At 41.1% G+C, this 15,141-nt stretch overlaps 1 protein-coding gene across 18 annotated transcripts in view; it reads left to right on the forward strand.

The window, feature by feature from the left end:
* Positions 1–14,181, forward strand: part of CELF6 (CUGBP Elav-like family member 6) — a 134,000-nt gene extending 119,819 nt beyond the window's left edge. For 15 of the 18 annotated variants that reach the window (XM_007478542.3, XM_007478535.3, XM_056800274.1 and 12 more), the window contains one exon: positions 7,125–14,181. The gene's annotated coding sequence lies outside the window, so the exon portion shown is untranslated. The remainder of the gene's footprint in view (positions 1–7,124) is intronic. The other 3 variants (XM_007478531.3, XM_056800286.1, XM_056800306.1) reach the window with 1 other exon arrangement.
* Positions 14,182–15,141: the final 960 nt, after the last annotated feature.

Raw genomic sequence — 15,141 nt, forward strand, 5'->3', positions numbered from 1 at the left:
TCTCAGATGCTCCTATTATCCATTCAGAAAAAAAGAGCAAAGAATTTATGTTTTTATCATAATGGCCATGATTTGGGAGTCATAGTAGTTCAAAATCATTCTCACCCACCTCTGATTCCTGACTTCCTGGATCAAATAACCCAAACTCACCCTGTTCACTAAGCTGGAGTTTGGAGGAAACTACATCCTGGTAAGGATCAATGAGGCAATGAATGGAAAACAGCCTTCTAGATATTGTCAATGTGCAATCTACTGCCTGTCAAGCCATTTGGATTGTTGAATGCTCCCTATGGTTTTCAAACAATCTACAAATTGTATTTTTTCACAACCTGATGGAATGCACAGTAGTTTACTTTGATGAATTTCTGACTTGTTCCATAATGCACACAGCATGTCCAGTTAACTGATGCATAATTCCCTTGAGTACCTATGCCAAAACTGATTATTTGCTAAGCAAGGGTGAATGCCAGTACAAAACAAGAAGAACTGGGATTCCTCAAGCCTCTCATAAGCTGTCTGGGATCAAAGATGGACCTGTGCCAGGGGGATGCTGTCATGCAGTGAGGGAGGGATTCTTGCTGCAATCAAGGATCTGTATTCATTCTGACACTTAACAAGGTATTGTTGCCACTTTACACAAGGATACTCTGTGATACAGCACCCTTGGTAGACCTACTAAGATATCCAAATCCAAATTGGACATGTGAGATTGAGGTTGCTTTTGCCAAGCTCAATCATAATTAAGTCTTGTCCTAATTTATATAGAATCATGTTGGCTCTTCAAGGTGGGGCTTGCCATTTTCAATGTCATGATTAGAGCTTTCCTCTAGGAGATCAGTATGTCCCAGACCCCAATACCTGAAAAAGCAATCTCTTCCAAAAAAATTCAACTTCTTTTCCCAATTGTACCCCATCCCCAGCCAGAAGTGACTCATTCAAAGGTAATCTGCCTAAATAACAGAAGTTTGATTATATATGCAATTGGTTTTCTATAACCATGCAAGTGGAACTCAGGATTTCTAGGGACCACAGATTCAAAGCCATGTCAATTGCTACCATTGTGATAGTTGCCTCGGTGAAATAACTATCAGGATTGCCTTGGCCATTCTCAACATCTCTGTGGCTCTCTGAACGGCAAAAATCTTAGACTGTGATTAACTCCCATTTTCTCAAGAACAAAAGACCCTATGAATAGTCATTGACAAGATGAAAAAGTTGGTCCACTTTATATCTTTTATCAGTCTACCCTCAACTTCTAAAGCTACTTTCCTATTACTCTAAAAGGTATTTCTTCTACTCATTGCCTCACCTCATGTCTCATAGTCCCCAATTTAGTTTAAGATTCAGCTCAGGGGGCAACTGGGTAGATCAGTGGATTGAGAGCCAGGCCTAGAGATGGAAGGTCCTAGCTTCAAATCTGGCCTCAGACATTTCCCAGCTGTGTGACCCTGGGCAAGTCACTTGACCCCCATTGCCTAGCCCTTAACCACTCTTCTGCCTTGGAGCCAATACACAGTATTGACTCCAAGATGGAAGGTAAGGGTTTAAAAAAAAAGATTCAGCTCCCCAACACATATTACCCCCACTCCAAAGAATATGTGAAATAACAAACCCTACCTAGGAGCACAGACTAAGATGCTACGTTCACTAATTGTCAAGACAACTTGTTGGAATTATTATACACACTAGAATATCACTACAGCCTATTCATCAACCCACAAAACATTCAGTGCAAATGTTGGCTTTTAATTCTCCATCCCTTCTTTCTGCCCTTACACATTCTACTGTCCTACATCCTAAAGACCGTATAGTTTATGAATGGCTGACAGATTTGGTAACTAATAAGACTGGTCTGCAAAACAACCTGATGTAACCAAAGTTCCAAGCTCTGTACTGTGGGATCCTCTGTAGGTAAAGAACAAGCTCTTGTTAATGACTCAGAATGACTCCAAGACATTACCTAATTCTAGGCATTAGGTATTTTGTTGATGGCATGGTGACAGGTAAAAGTTCCATCCTCCCTCTAGATCCAGCATATTTTTCATAGATCACAGAATAAGAAAATCTCAGGAGTTGAAGGGGTCCTCAGAGGTCGACCAGTAATGAACTCTTTAGAATAAAATAATTCATGAAATATCTACTATCAATTACAGATGGAAGGACTGTGAGCTGCCTGAGTGGTAAGAATACCCACATTAATGAAATCTTTTGAATTAGTATTGTAGAATCTCAGAGATGGAAGGAACTTCAGAAGTCATTCAGCTGACCCCTGTCTGAGTAGAAATCCCTTCTACAAAATCCACAAAAACTTCTAATGATAGAAAACTAACTTCTTCCTCAGGTCATCCCTGGTACTTCTAGAAAAATTTCAGTATAAAGTTAGTCCTAGTTCAGCTTTCTGAAGCCAAGCAAAAAAATTTAACCCGTACTTCACGTGACAACTTTTCATGTACTTGAAAACAATCAACATGTTCCCCCTAAGTCTTCGCTTCTTAAGGATAAACAACCCCATTTCCTTCAGCCAGTTCTTATATGGTAAGTTTTCAAAGCTCATCACCATTTTGATTTTGCTCTTCTATAGATACCCTAGCTTGTCAAAGTCCTTCCCAAAATGAGGCAACTATGATAGGACTAGGACAGAGGACAGAGAAACTATGACCTCCATTTTAAGCACTACATTTCTAAGCACAGTTTAAGATCTTATTAGCATTTTTTTGGGCTGCCATGTAACACTTTTGATTCATATTGAACTTGCAATCCATTAAAAGCCTCACATCTTTTTCACATGATTCATTACCTCACCATAACTCTCCCATCCTAAACTGGTACAGCTGGCTCTTGGAACCAACTGGAGGGCTTTACTTTTATCCATATTAAATATCATTAAATGTAATAAACACAATATTAGTGCCTTCATACAAGTTACTGAAAAAAATATATGTGAATAAAGCCTAGGATAGAGCCAGATGCCTCTCTCCAGGAAGACATGGATACATTTATCAAAATTCTTTGGGTTCTAGTTATTTGACAAGTCCCAAATCCATGTAACTATGCATAAAATCATTCATCCCCCTTCCACATCTTTGCTTCTTGGTCTGCAAGTACATCATGAGAGACTTTGTCAAATACCTCATTAAAATCTAGGTATGGACTATTTACATAATTCCCCTGATCTCTCTTATCTATCAAAAAAGGAAATGAGATTAGCTTGGAATGATTTATTCTTGACAAATCTTTCTGATCTCCCTTACAAACCATCATTTATTTAAGGACAAGAATTTTCACAGGAAATAAAAGCAAACCCATTGGCCTAAAATTTGAAGAATTCCTCTTCTCTTTTTGAAAACTAGGACAATATTCAGCTATCTCTAATTCTAGGGCCTCTCTCCTGTTCTCTAAATTTCCTAAAAAGTCACAGAATAATCACACCAACCAGCTGTCTCAAGGCCAAGAGTTATAATTCAGCCACACCTGGTGACTTGAACTCATTGAGGACAGCTTGTTATTTTTTTTTGCCATTTCCTCACTAATCATGGGCTTCAGTGCCTTATCAACCATTTTTGTCCCATACTTCCAAGTCTGAATATCATCTTCCTTAGTTAGAAAAAGGAAATAAAAGAAAAATAGGAATCAAATACGTCTGCCTTCTTTCTAACATCTGTAATCATCTCATCTACCACCAAACAACAATTCTATTCCCTCTTTGAACTAAAAGTATATAATTGTTATGGAAGAGTTTATTAGTATATCTACTAGAGCTTATTCTTGCCCAGAAGCAGAGTAGCTAATAAATTCATGGTAATAAGTTAAAAGTAATAAATAGTTTCATAGATAATAATTTAATTTTTCAAAAATTTGGAGAAAGCAAAAAAATAACTATTCTGAACATGATCCTGGAAATGGAGAAGAATTTTTTGCCCAAGTGGAAACAACAGAAATCCCATGAGAAACTGACCATGCCATCTTAAAATTTATAACAGATAATGAGGGGGGAACCAGATACTGTCTCATGATGCCTTAGATTTGAGGAGTGGGGAGTTCATAGAGCTCAGAGAAAATATAAGATGAATCTTATTATCCAAGTTACTACTGGAAAAATTGTTTTGGGAAGGATACAACGCTCTCAGAAACAAAATTCTAAGCATACAAAAGCAAATGATTCCAGATAAGCAAGTAAGGGGGACCTGTCTAAAAAGACTAAGTTGCTCAAGGAATTCATCAACCAATTTAGTTGTTTGTTTGTTTTTTAAGTTTTATATAGAAGTTGAAAACAAGGGTGGAAACAGGAAATCTATATGCAAAGTTGTGGCAAGATCTTATAAGAATTAACATCTGGGATAATAAAGCCCAGGAAGGGGGGAAACAAAAAAACAAAAACTGGCAGTGAATACTAAGAAAAATAAAGGGAGATTTTTTTTCACACCTTAAACAGTGTTGAAGGTAGGTAAAGGATTACAGAAAGCATAGGACTCTGCTGCCAAGGGTAGAAGGGATAGTGATAAAAGTAGGTGAAGGAAGAATTGTCAAGATCTTAGATGGAGACAAAAAGAAAAAGGAAGGGGAGAGGGGTTAAAGATGACAGATTGTGAGCCTGGATAACTGGGAATGTAGTAGGGCTGTGTACAGAAACAGAGAAGTCAGGCAGAAAGAACTGTTTCAAGGGGGAAATAATGAAGTTCATTTGGACACGGCTTTATCACCAAGGTATTATTAAGACATCTGAGTAGGAAAGTTCAGTAGACAGCCAAAATACATCCTTGAAGCTCAAATAACAGTTAAATATAAATCTTTAAGAGTTATAAATAAAGAGATGATAATTAAAACCATAATAGTAGATGAGATTGCTAAGGGAAATCACATGAAGTGAGAGTAAAGGTCCAAGGACAGATTTTGAGAAAACATTTATATTTAGAGAATATTAGGAAAAGTAACAGACAAAAAGACAGAGAAAGAATAGCTAGAGAGTTATGAGGTCCTGGGGGTCAACTAGGATAGTACAGCATTAGAGAAACCAACACTGGAAAATAGGATTCAAGACAATCAACGCTGTCAAATGCTGGAGCTGGGTTGCAGGACACAAAGAAAAGAACAACTGGACTAGATTGTCATTGGTCACCTGTGACTGTATTTTTAATAAAGATTTGATAGCAGAAGTCATATTTTAAGGAACTAAGAAATGAATGAATGGTAAAGAAATAGAGGTAATGAGTATAGATCATTTTTTGCATAAAGATAAAACATAACATATGGAAGAAACTGCCAAGTAGCTCTGGAAGGTAGCAAATTCACAATATTTTTTTTAGGAGGAGCCTGAGTACATCTACAGGCAGAAAAGAGTAGATGCCAGTGGAATGGTAGAGATTGAAAATATTCAAAATAAAGAACATGATGGATAGAGTAAGATCACCAAGTAGGCGGGAGGACAATGAAATCAAGGAACCAAATGGAGAAGATGGTCTTAGCAAGAAGGAGGCTCATATCTTAACCTCTTAAAATAGAAGGGGAAAGGGGCAGTTAGGTGACTCATGAAAAGAGTCAGGCCTGGATATGGGAAGTCCTGGGTTCAAATTTGACTTCAGATCCTACCTAGCTATGTGACCCTGGGCAAGTCATTTCACCCTAATTGCTTCACCCTTGCCACACTTCTGTCTTAGAACTGCTACTAAGACAGAAAGTAAGGGGTTTTGTTTTACTTGGGTTTTGGTTTTGTTTTGTTTTGTTTTAAAGATAGAAGGGAAGAGAAGTTTTATGGTCTAGACATTGAGAGAGACATGTCAGGTGGCCTCCATCTTCTTAATAATGTAGGTGAGGTATCTGCTGAGATTGAAAGAGGAAAGGAAGACTCTGGGGCTTTCAGGAAGAGATTCAAAACAGCCACTAAGGAGAATGTGATAGAGTCAGCAAAACACGAATAAAGTGATTTTATGTGAATTCAGGAATCAGAGCCCTGATATGGACAGGAATATTTGCCTGTACTGTCAGAGACTCACTCTCCCTATTCTTCCCACACACAACTCAGAATCCCTGGCTGCCACCACATGCTAGCAAGTAGGGATTGTTTATTGCCAGCTCAACTTTGTACATAAACAAACACAAAATCTATTTGGTTTTTCTAAGGATTTTTACTTCTAGTACCAGTCAGAGAATGGATGGGTTAAGCAGATGGGGGAAATCCAAAACTGCACATTGACAAATTAGTCAACAAGTTTTTATTTTTGTAAGTGTTTACGATATCCCAGATTCTGGATCCAACAGAAAGATATGGAGAAATTGAAAAGTAGCTCTAGAAGGTATGGCATATGATAGAGTCCACAAAACATGAATAAAGTGATTTTATGTGAATTATCCTCTATACAAGATACAGTACAAATGGAAGTTAACCTTAGAGAGAAGGGACTAATGGAAGAAATTAAGAGGACCTTTCGCAGAAAGAAGAATTTGAGCTGAATCTTACAGAAGCCAGGAATTTAAATGAAGACAAGAGAGAAATCCAGGCATGGGAGGCAGCTAATAAAGAGAAGGGAGGGAGTCAGGGGATAAAAAAAAAACAACTTTCCCCTCAAAAAACAAAAAAAAAACTTGTTTTAAAATAAAAAATTTCAACTCAGCTTCTAAAGGTTCAGAGTTATTGTTAAAGCTCCAATTTTCACAAGCTAGAACTTCCAGGGATGGTAGCACTCATACCTGTTCTCCCACACTGCCCCTCCATTCTCTGCCCTCCCTTTCCATCTCTTTCAGGAATTCCCAAATCTCTAACCTAAAAGAGAATTCTAGTCACCCCCTCAGCATACTTACCTATGCCTCCCTCCCTTCCATCTTCCTGCCTACGTCCTCCTACTTCTCCAGGATGTCAGCCTGGAATCTAGCCGAGGCAATGAGGATTCTTGTTTTCAGTGAAAGAAATAGAGATGTAATTTCAGGGGATGGAGAAGAGGAAGTGGTGAGAATAGAGGGATCTGGGAAAAGATGATGGCTAAATCTGAAAGTTGGGATTTGCTGGCTATCCACTCCCCGCTCCCCCAAACCCTCAGGCTCTCAGTTCTCCTCTACTGAATTTTCTAGCATCCATGCCCTTGCCCCCTCCTCCCCACTAACCTTCCCTTCTAACCTTTGCTCTGTTGTAGGCTGGAAGCCCTGCCCTGTATGAAGAGTGTTCCCCTTTTCCCACGTACAGTATCCAAACTTGTAACTCTCTTTCTTTGCAACATATCACGCTGGAGGAAGAGGAGGAAGCTCCTGTCCTGGCTGCACTCAAGAGAGAGAAAGAGAGAGAGGAGAGCGATTGAGAGAGAGAGTCACCCTGATTGTGTGGTGGGGTCTTTTTTCTTTTAACTCTGAATTGATTTTTGCTTTCTTTCTTACAAACAAACAAACAACCAACAACAAAAACTTGAAGACTGAGAGGCAACAGAACTGGACACATGGAACCAAGCAAGCCTTCAGGGAGGCCAATGACCCAAAAGGCCTTGGGTTTCTTTGAGCCAACCAGAGCCGTTGGGAAGAGACAGCTTGGAGCACTTTGCTGCCCAGTGGTGCTGGAGGAGGGTATGCCAGGACCCGTGAAGCAGGTATCCTCCTGCCTTATCTTGCAGGAGGAAACGGATCTAAACCAAAGCCAGTGAGAGGGGCCAAGGCCAATGTCTTGCATTTTGTTTTTGATTGTTTGGGTTTTTTTTTTTTAAGTGAGTCTTCTCCACATCTGGGTGGAAAGAATCAAGATGCTGAATGTCTAGAAAGGGATGATGAGTATTAGATCTAGACCTCATGAGCGTGGGGAAGGGAGGGAGAGAGGGGCCTGCTGGTCCCCTGGCTTATTTGCACTCTCCTTACTGGGGAGGCAGAACTTACTTCTTTCAGTCATATCATTCCTTAGAGTTTAGGGACCAAAGGACTATTGCTTTTTAAAAATATATATATCTATATAAATAAATTAATTTTCAAAAACAAAACAAAAAGATAAACAAAACAAGGTCAAGTACAGAATCTCAGAAAAGCTGCATTTAAACAATCACAGAAAAGGGTGGCCCTGAGGAGAAAAGAGTGGAACCTCATTCCCAGAGGCCTGAGGGGAGCAGGAGATTTGAAGGGGCCTGGGAAGGAGGAGGCTGAGGGAAACTTTCTGCTGAATATTTCATTCCCTGGTTACCCCTCTCCCTTTCCCTCTCACTTTTTACATGAAATAAAGGAGATTGGACTTGTGTGCAAGTGATAGAAGAGCTAATGGTAACAGTGACTCTTCCCCCAAATGCAGTGTCAACCCCTAATCCTAGTGACCTCCCAAAGCCCAATGAGTGGACCCTTTCTATCTCTAGAGCCCTGGACCCGGAACCCCAGTTCCCTGACTCTTCAGGGCCCTGCTTCATGTCCCATGTGAACACAGGCCCATCTTACTCTAGCTCAGGGGTCCCAAGCTGAGCTAGCCCTCGTTTCTCTCCCTTGGCACTTATAGCCAGATTGGCACCATGGCCTTTATCCTCTGGGCAGAGGGCATTGACACAGGCATAAACACCAGGAGTAATTCCCTCCTTTATTATCTGCTTTGAGCCTTATATATTCCTCTTAGTGCTTCTCCTATTACCCAGTAATCTTATAAAGACTTTAATCTCACCTAGAGACCACCACCCCTAGCCAAACATTTTGGGAGAAAGGAAGGACTGGCTGGGGGCAGAGGGAGTGGGGGGGAGGCAGGGATGGGCCACACTTTAAGTCAACAAACATTGATTGAATGTCTATTTTGTACAGAGCACTGTCCTAGGCACTGAAGGAGAGGCAAAGATAAATCAAACCAAACCCTGAATTGTCAAAGAGTTAATCATCCAGGGAAGGAGGTCCTAACCTAACAGAGCCAGAGGAGAAGAGAAAAAAAAGAGATTGGGAGAGCTCCCTAATTAATCCCCAGCTAGATTATCTTCTCTGTAGCTTTCCTCTCCTTCATCCCCAGCCCAAGTGGTTCAGGTTCAGCTCCCTGACTTTGGAGTCCAGAAATGTGGCTTTTTACCCCCTTAATTGAAGAGAAGAATTTGCTTGGTTGTGGATCAGTATGGAATCTATCTGGTCAAAGATGGTTATCTGTCCAGGTGTGGGATAGTCCAAGGGAGGGACCTAGCTGGTAACCTCAGTCCCTCAGTCATCTGCTGCTTTGGTTCACTGATCATCTGGGAATAAAAGTGCAGTGGATTGGAGAAGGCATGGGGATGGAGAAGGATCTCCCTTATTCATTCCCTTCCCACATATCTGACAAAGCTTGCTCTTTCTGTGATTCCAGGTCACCCTCCTTGTGCCCCCCATGCTCCCCACCCTCAGCTAGTATAGTGAAATGAGATTGAGGCAGCAAGGAGGATTTCACCAAAAATACCAGACAAATAGACCCCAAGCTTTGCTCAGCTTAAATAATGCTTTGTTCTTCTGCCCTTCCTCAGATCAGTCTTGAAGCTAAATAAGCTTTAAGGTCACTTAGTCTAGCGTCCACCCTTTTTAGGTAAAGAAGCTGAAACTCTAAGACAGGAAGCCCACACCACACCAATAACAAGGGACAGAGCCAGGATTCAACCTAGTCTAGCATCCTTTCCCCGACCATATGTTCTCTTCTAGGTCCAAAACCATTTTTAAAAAAACATCACAGTCTTCAGCTGGTCAATGAAGCTCCCTGTCCCATCCCTTCTGAATCTATCACTTCCCCACCTTGGGCTTACCTTGCTCCTGTCAGCTCTCCCCTCTGAGCCTCAATTTGCCCATCTGTCATACAGGCTTCAAATGTGTGAGAAGAGATGCACCTCTGGCAAGTAAGGTTCTATACCATATGTTCTGACACATAAGACAAGGTAATCTTTAATATTTTAGATTATTTCAAAATGGGAGTGCCACATTACACAGGACCCATAAGGAAATGGACGTTTTGCCAAAATACTTTTTCATTCCTCTAAAAAAGGCACCTCTCCTATGCAACAGTGTATCATGGGTGCTTCTCTATGGTGCTTTTATACAGCGAATGCAGTATACAGCTTATACACAGCAGGTGCCATCTGTTTGCTTATATATGGCTGTGCCCTGTATGCTTAAATGCAGCAGCCACAGTATACGGCTTATAGACAGCCTGTGCCATCTGTCCATTTATATAGAGCAGGTGTAGTCTGCAGCTTATGTACAGTGAGTGCCATCTGTCTGCCTATATGCAGTGGTGCTGTCTGTCCACTTACAGAAGGGAAACACAGCTTCTATATGACAGGTGCTACTATCTGCTAACAGAGTGGGCGCTTATATAGCAGCATATTTAGCCTCAGTGCAGCCTCTTACCTAGGCCAGCTTGGAGCTCTCAGACATTCTTTCTGAACTGTGAGGTTTGCCACACTCTAGCTAGTTCCCCACAAGAAAGGAAGCCCCACAGGAACTGGGTTGCCTAGCCTGAGAGCCCAGATGTCAGCAGGATGCTCGATTCTCTTGATCCCCAAGTGCTGACAGGGCTGGACAACTGGCAAAGTAGATATTGTGCCAAGCCCTGAGAAGCCTGATTAGATAAGAGTGACCTTTGGAAGGGAGTGGTCCCCAAGGTTTCCTTCCCCCATTCTTCCAGGGTGTAAAAGCTAAGGTTTATTTTCCCTCATGTATGGAGTATGGACCCTGGACTCTTCCTCAAAAATCTTCCTCCTATTCTACCTTTCTCTCCCTCTCCCTCTCACCCCCCTCCCTCTCCTTCTCCCCCTCTCTCCCTCTCTCTCTCTCTCTCTCTCTCTCTCTCTCTCTCTCTCTCTCTCTCTCTCTCTCTCTCTTCCTCTGTTTCCCCTATCTCCCTCTCTCTTCCCTCTCTCTTCCTCTCTCTCCCTCTCTCTCTCCCTCTTCCTCCTCTCCTCCTCCCTCTCTCTTCCTCTTTCTCCCTCTCCTTCTCTCTTCTTCTCTTCTCTTCTCTCTCTCTTCTTCTCTTCTCTTCTCTCTCTCTCTCTCTCTCTCTCTCTCACACACACACACACACCCCTCTAGATTCTCCATAATGCTGGACCCCAGAGCCTTCCTCTAAGTGGATCAGCCTTTCCTTTCTTTATCCTAGTCCCTTCCTTCCCACTCTTGTCACTGTTACAGAAAATGAGATTTCAGTCATGACCTCATTTGGCCAGGTTTGGTTTGGAATCCTGGGTTAGATGCACTTGGTTCAAATGTCCCACATTTAAAATTGGGCCCTAAAATGGGAGAACAGGGTTAGGCATGTGTCCTGGAGGAAGAAGCAGGGGACTCTCCTTCTTCAACCCAAGGATTATTTAGGAAGGATGTACAGAACCACAGAATCTCCAATCTCTTTCATAATCATTTTTTAAAACTTTTTTCTCCTTTTCCCTGCACTGCTATCATGATTCTCCTGGAACTGCTGTCATGATTCTGGGAACAGCAGGAAATCATTGAAAAATTAAAGCTGGAATAGAATTAGGGAAAGTAAAGGACAATGCACTTGAGCATACTATAGATAAAATTAGACACATTGAATCGTGTTCCCCCTTTACCCTTTTCCACCCCAAAATCTCTTCTCCAAGCTAAATATCCAAAAAATCATTCAACCATTCCTCCTATAAATTAATTTTGAGTTCCTTTGCCAAGTCAACCTCCTCTTTGTTTTTTTTTTAATTTTTAAAATTTAATTAGATGATTTAGAATAATTTTATATGGTTACAAGACTCATGTTCCTTCCCTCCCCTCCTCCCAACCCCCTCCGATATGTGATGCACAATTCCACTGGGTTTAACATGTGCCATCGATCAACACCCATTTCCTTATCAACCTCCTCTTTGTTGACATCCTTATTAAAATGTAAAGCCTATAACTAAACATAATACTCCAGATTTGGTCTGACCAGCATAGAGTACACAGAAATCATTATTTCTCTTCTCAATATAAGACAATCCGAATATGAATGCAACCTAAGATCACTCTAGCTTTTTTCTTTTGGCAGCCATTGCTGACATATTGAATTCATAGTCCATGCAAAGCCCCTATCATGTCCCACCTGGTCCATGCAAATGAGACCAGGTGGCCAGGGATGAATCCATGCATGATAAATGGAATAGAGCTTATTCTAGCTACCATCTTCTCTTTTAGCTTCATCTCTTGTCTAAGAATGAGATATTTGTCTGCTAAGCACTAGAGTGTGTCCCAGTCTGGGGCAAAAGTAGAAGACAATATTAAAAATACAACCTTGTTAGCCATCTAAACAAAATGCATCAGTCTTGGGCAGAAGTACAAAGGAGTAATTAATAGCATAAATAAACCAGACCATTAGAAATATTTGAGTTAATAAGGTCTTAGTAAGGTCCACTTTTTTTTTATTATCCCAGGCCCAAGGATTGGCCATGTTCTTCAGTCTACCTAAAAAATCATAACTCTTTGTTCTCTGGTAACTCATGCCTCAATTCATTTTCACATGAACTGCTAGCCATGTCTCCCCCTCCCTCCTTACTAAAAACAGACCCTAACGTGCAGGACTTTGCATTAATACCAACAAATGTAATCTTCATTTTGGCCCAACATTCTAGACTTTTGCACATGATTCTGTCATACATTGTTTGGTTCATTTCATCTGAAAACTTGAGAAAAATGCCTTCTAGGTATTCAGTCAGGTCATGAGTAAGTGTCAAAATGACAGAAGACCAGCTCTTTAAGACGTTTTTGCAGATTGATACCGATCCATTGACCAACAATTTTGGCTATGGTTGTTCAATCAGCTGGAAATCTACCTAAAAGTGCAAACTGTACACAAATATATCTCAAAAAACTTTGTCAGATGCCTTGCTGAAATACAGATGCACTATGCTGATGGTATTTCCCTACTTATATCAGTCTAATAACTGTTTAAAAAAAAGGAAATTATTAGTTTGTTCTTAGTGAATCAATGCTGACTCCTGGTGATCACTGCTAGGTTGTCAAAGTGCTCATAAATCATCTATTTACAATCCATTCTAGAATTTTGCCATTGATTGATGTCCAAAGGAAGGGTACAATTTACACGGACCAAATTGCCTGCATACATATATGGAGGCACACAGACCATTAAGCCACCATATTCAGGGAGCCACTGTGTGACTTCAGGGACCAGAAAGGCAGTCTACTTGCCCCCCCCAAAAAAAAATACCACCCTCAGCTTTGCTCCAATAGTTTATTTTTGTGATCCTGTTAAAATGGGAGTCCCCAAGGAAAGTTAAATGGATGGGAGAGGGCAGACCAGACTTTAAGTTGTTTTCAATCATTTACTCCTGACTGTGAATGAATTTAACAGATCCTTTCCAGATTAGGAAGTAGGGTAACAACCAGAGGAAACTAGTTGCTGAGGGAGATAAGGAAGAAGAAGAACCACCTGAAGATAAAGAATACAAATTCCAATGACTTCACAATTCACAATTTTACCTTGGGTCAGCCCTGACATGTAAGGGTACACAATGATAGCATACAAAAACAAAAATACACAGAGATGCACACACCAAGCCTTGGCTTCCCCCAAGTGTGCTGAACTAACTAAGAAAATTTGAGACCCATCTGCTTGGGGAATCTGTAAAGTCATATAGCTTTCCTTCCATTACTGCTGATCAATAGGAGACACAAACCAACCACCCCTGCCCTTATCTCCCAGCTCAGCCTAACCCAGTCCATCAGAGGAATCCAGATTAGAGACAAAAAGGGTAGGACATTCCAACCTTGGAGTCCCTACCCCTCTCCCTTGGAATTCCTATTCCTGGCCCCAGAAAGAAAGGAAGATAAGGGTGCCCCAAGGAATCAAGGTCTCTGGTATCTGCCTCCAGGAATGGCAGCTGGATCCCCAATCTCAAGGGACTTTTGCAAACACCAACAAGCTTTCCCTGGGTTTGCTGGACAGCCTAGGGGAGGAAGGTGAAGGGAAAGGCAGGGATCCAAATTATCCTGTTGGATTTACCCTTTCTTTTATGAGAAAACTAAAATCAACAACTCCATTTTCCTTGGAAGCTAAGCGATCCAAAAGGAATTTAGATCTGTTTTATTGGTAGGAGAGGGGGAAAGGGTTGCCTGTCCTCACTGCTCCTTCACCATTGAGATGAGGGAAATAAGGAGAAGAGGAACTGCTTGTCCAACAACTAGGAAGTAAGCTGGATAGGACTCAAATCTGAGATTCCATCTTTTATCTTTTATGCTGGGTCCGAATTCATTTTGGAAATAAAATCTCAAAACTCATATCCACAGCCTCTTCTCTCTCCTTGGTCTCTGCACAAATAAAATCTTGGTGTAAGTCCCAGGGAGGATGATAGAGGGCAGGGATCAAGGGCTCTACTTGGTGAAAAACTTTGGGGTAATCAGCAATAGCAGAGTTGCAGAGAACAGAAAGAAAAGACTGTCTCCCGCCATAAGAGGGTAAGTAGAGAGTACACAAAGCATTGTTAATCAAACATTCTGTGATTTTAATGTCCATCCACACAAATCACAGAATCCCACAGCCTATGTGATCTGACTTCTCCCTCAATGTGGTTTTTCTATAGCACCTGACTGTGGCTTCAACACATTTCTCCTCTGTGGATCTTAATTTCCTCCATGATATTTGGAAGTAATGCTCTCTTGAGTCCTCTCCATCTCTCAACCTCCAGCAGAGGGAAATTAACTATCACCCAAAATGCATACGTTGTTGGACAGCTCTAGAAATTTAAAAGTTCTTCATTATGTGGTAAAGATACCCCCTCCTTGTAACTTGCACCCACTGGTCCTGCTTTTCTGTCCTCTGAAATAGAACAAGTCTACACTTCCCCAAAACAGGCCCTCAAATACTTGAAGATGTGCATCATGTTCCCTCGTAAGTCTTCCTAGCTCTTTACATGGCATGGCTTCAGATCACCCTACTTTGGACACACGATTTTGTCAGTCTCTCTTAAAAAGCAGCATACCTATAATGCAATATGGTACTCCAGATACGGTCTGAGAAGACCATTCTTTTATTCATTATATCCCACAGCCAAATTAACCTTCTTAGCAGTGTGTCACAGTTATTTCACAGTAAACTTTTGGGAAATGAAAGATACCAGGAATGTTTTTCATAGGAACTGCTGCAAAGCCAAGGTTCCCCCTCATCTTGTACTTGTATAACTGTCTTAACATGCACAACTGTTTTTTTGGTGGGGAGATTTTTAACATTTATCCCTGATG

Source organism: Monodelphis domestica, chromosome 1, assembly GCF_027887165.1.
Source record: "Monodelphis domestica isolate mMonDom1 chromosome 1, mMonDom1.pri, whole genome shotgun sequence".
Lineage (NCBI taxonomy): Eukaryota > Metazoa > Chordata > Mammalia > Didelphimorphia > Didelphidae > Monodelphis > Monodelphis domestica.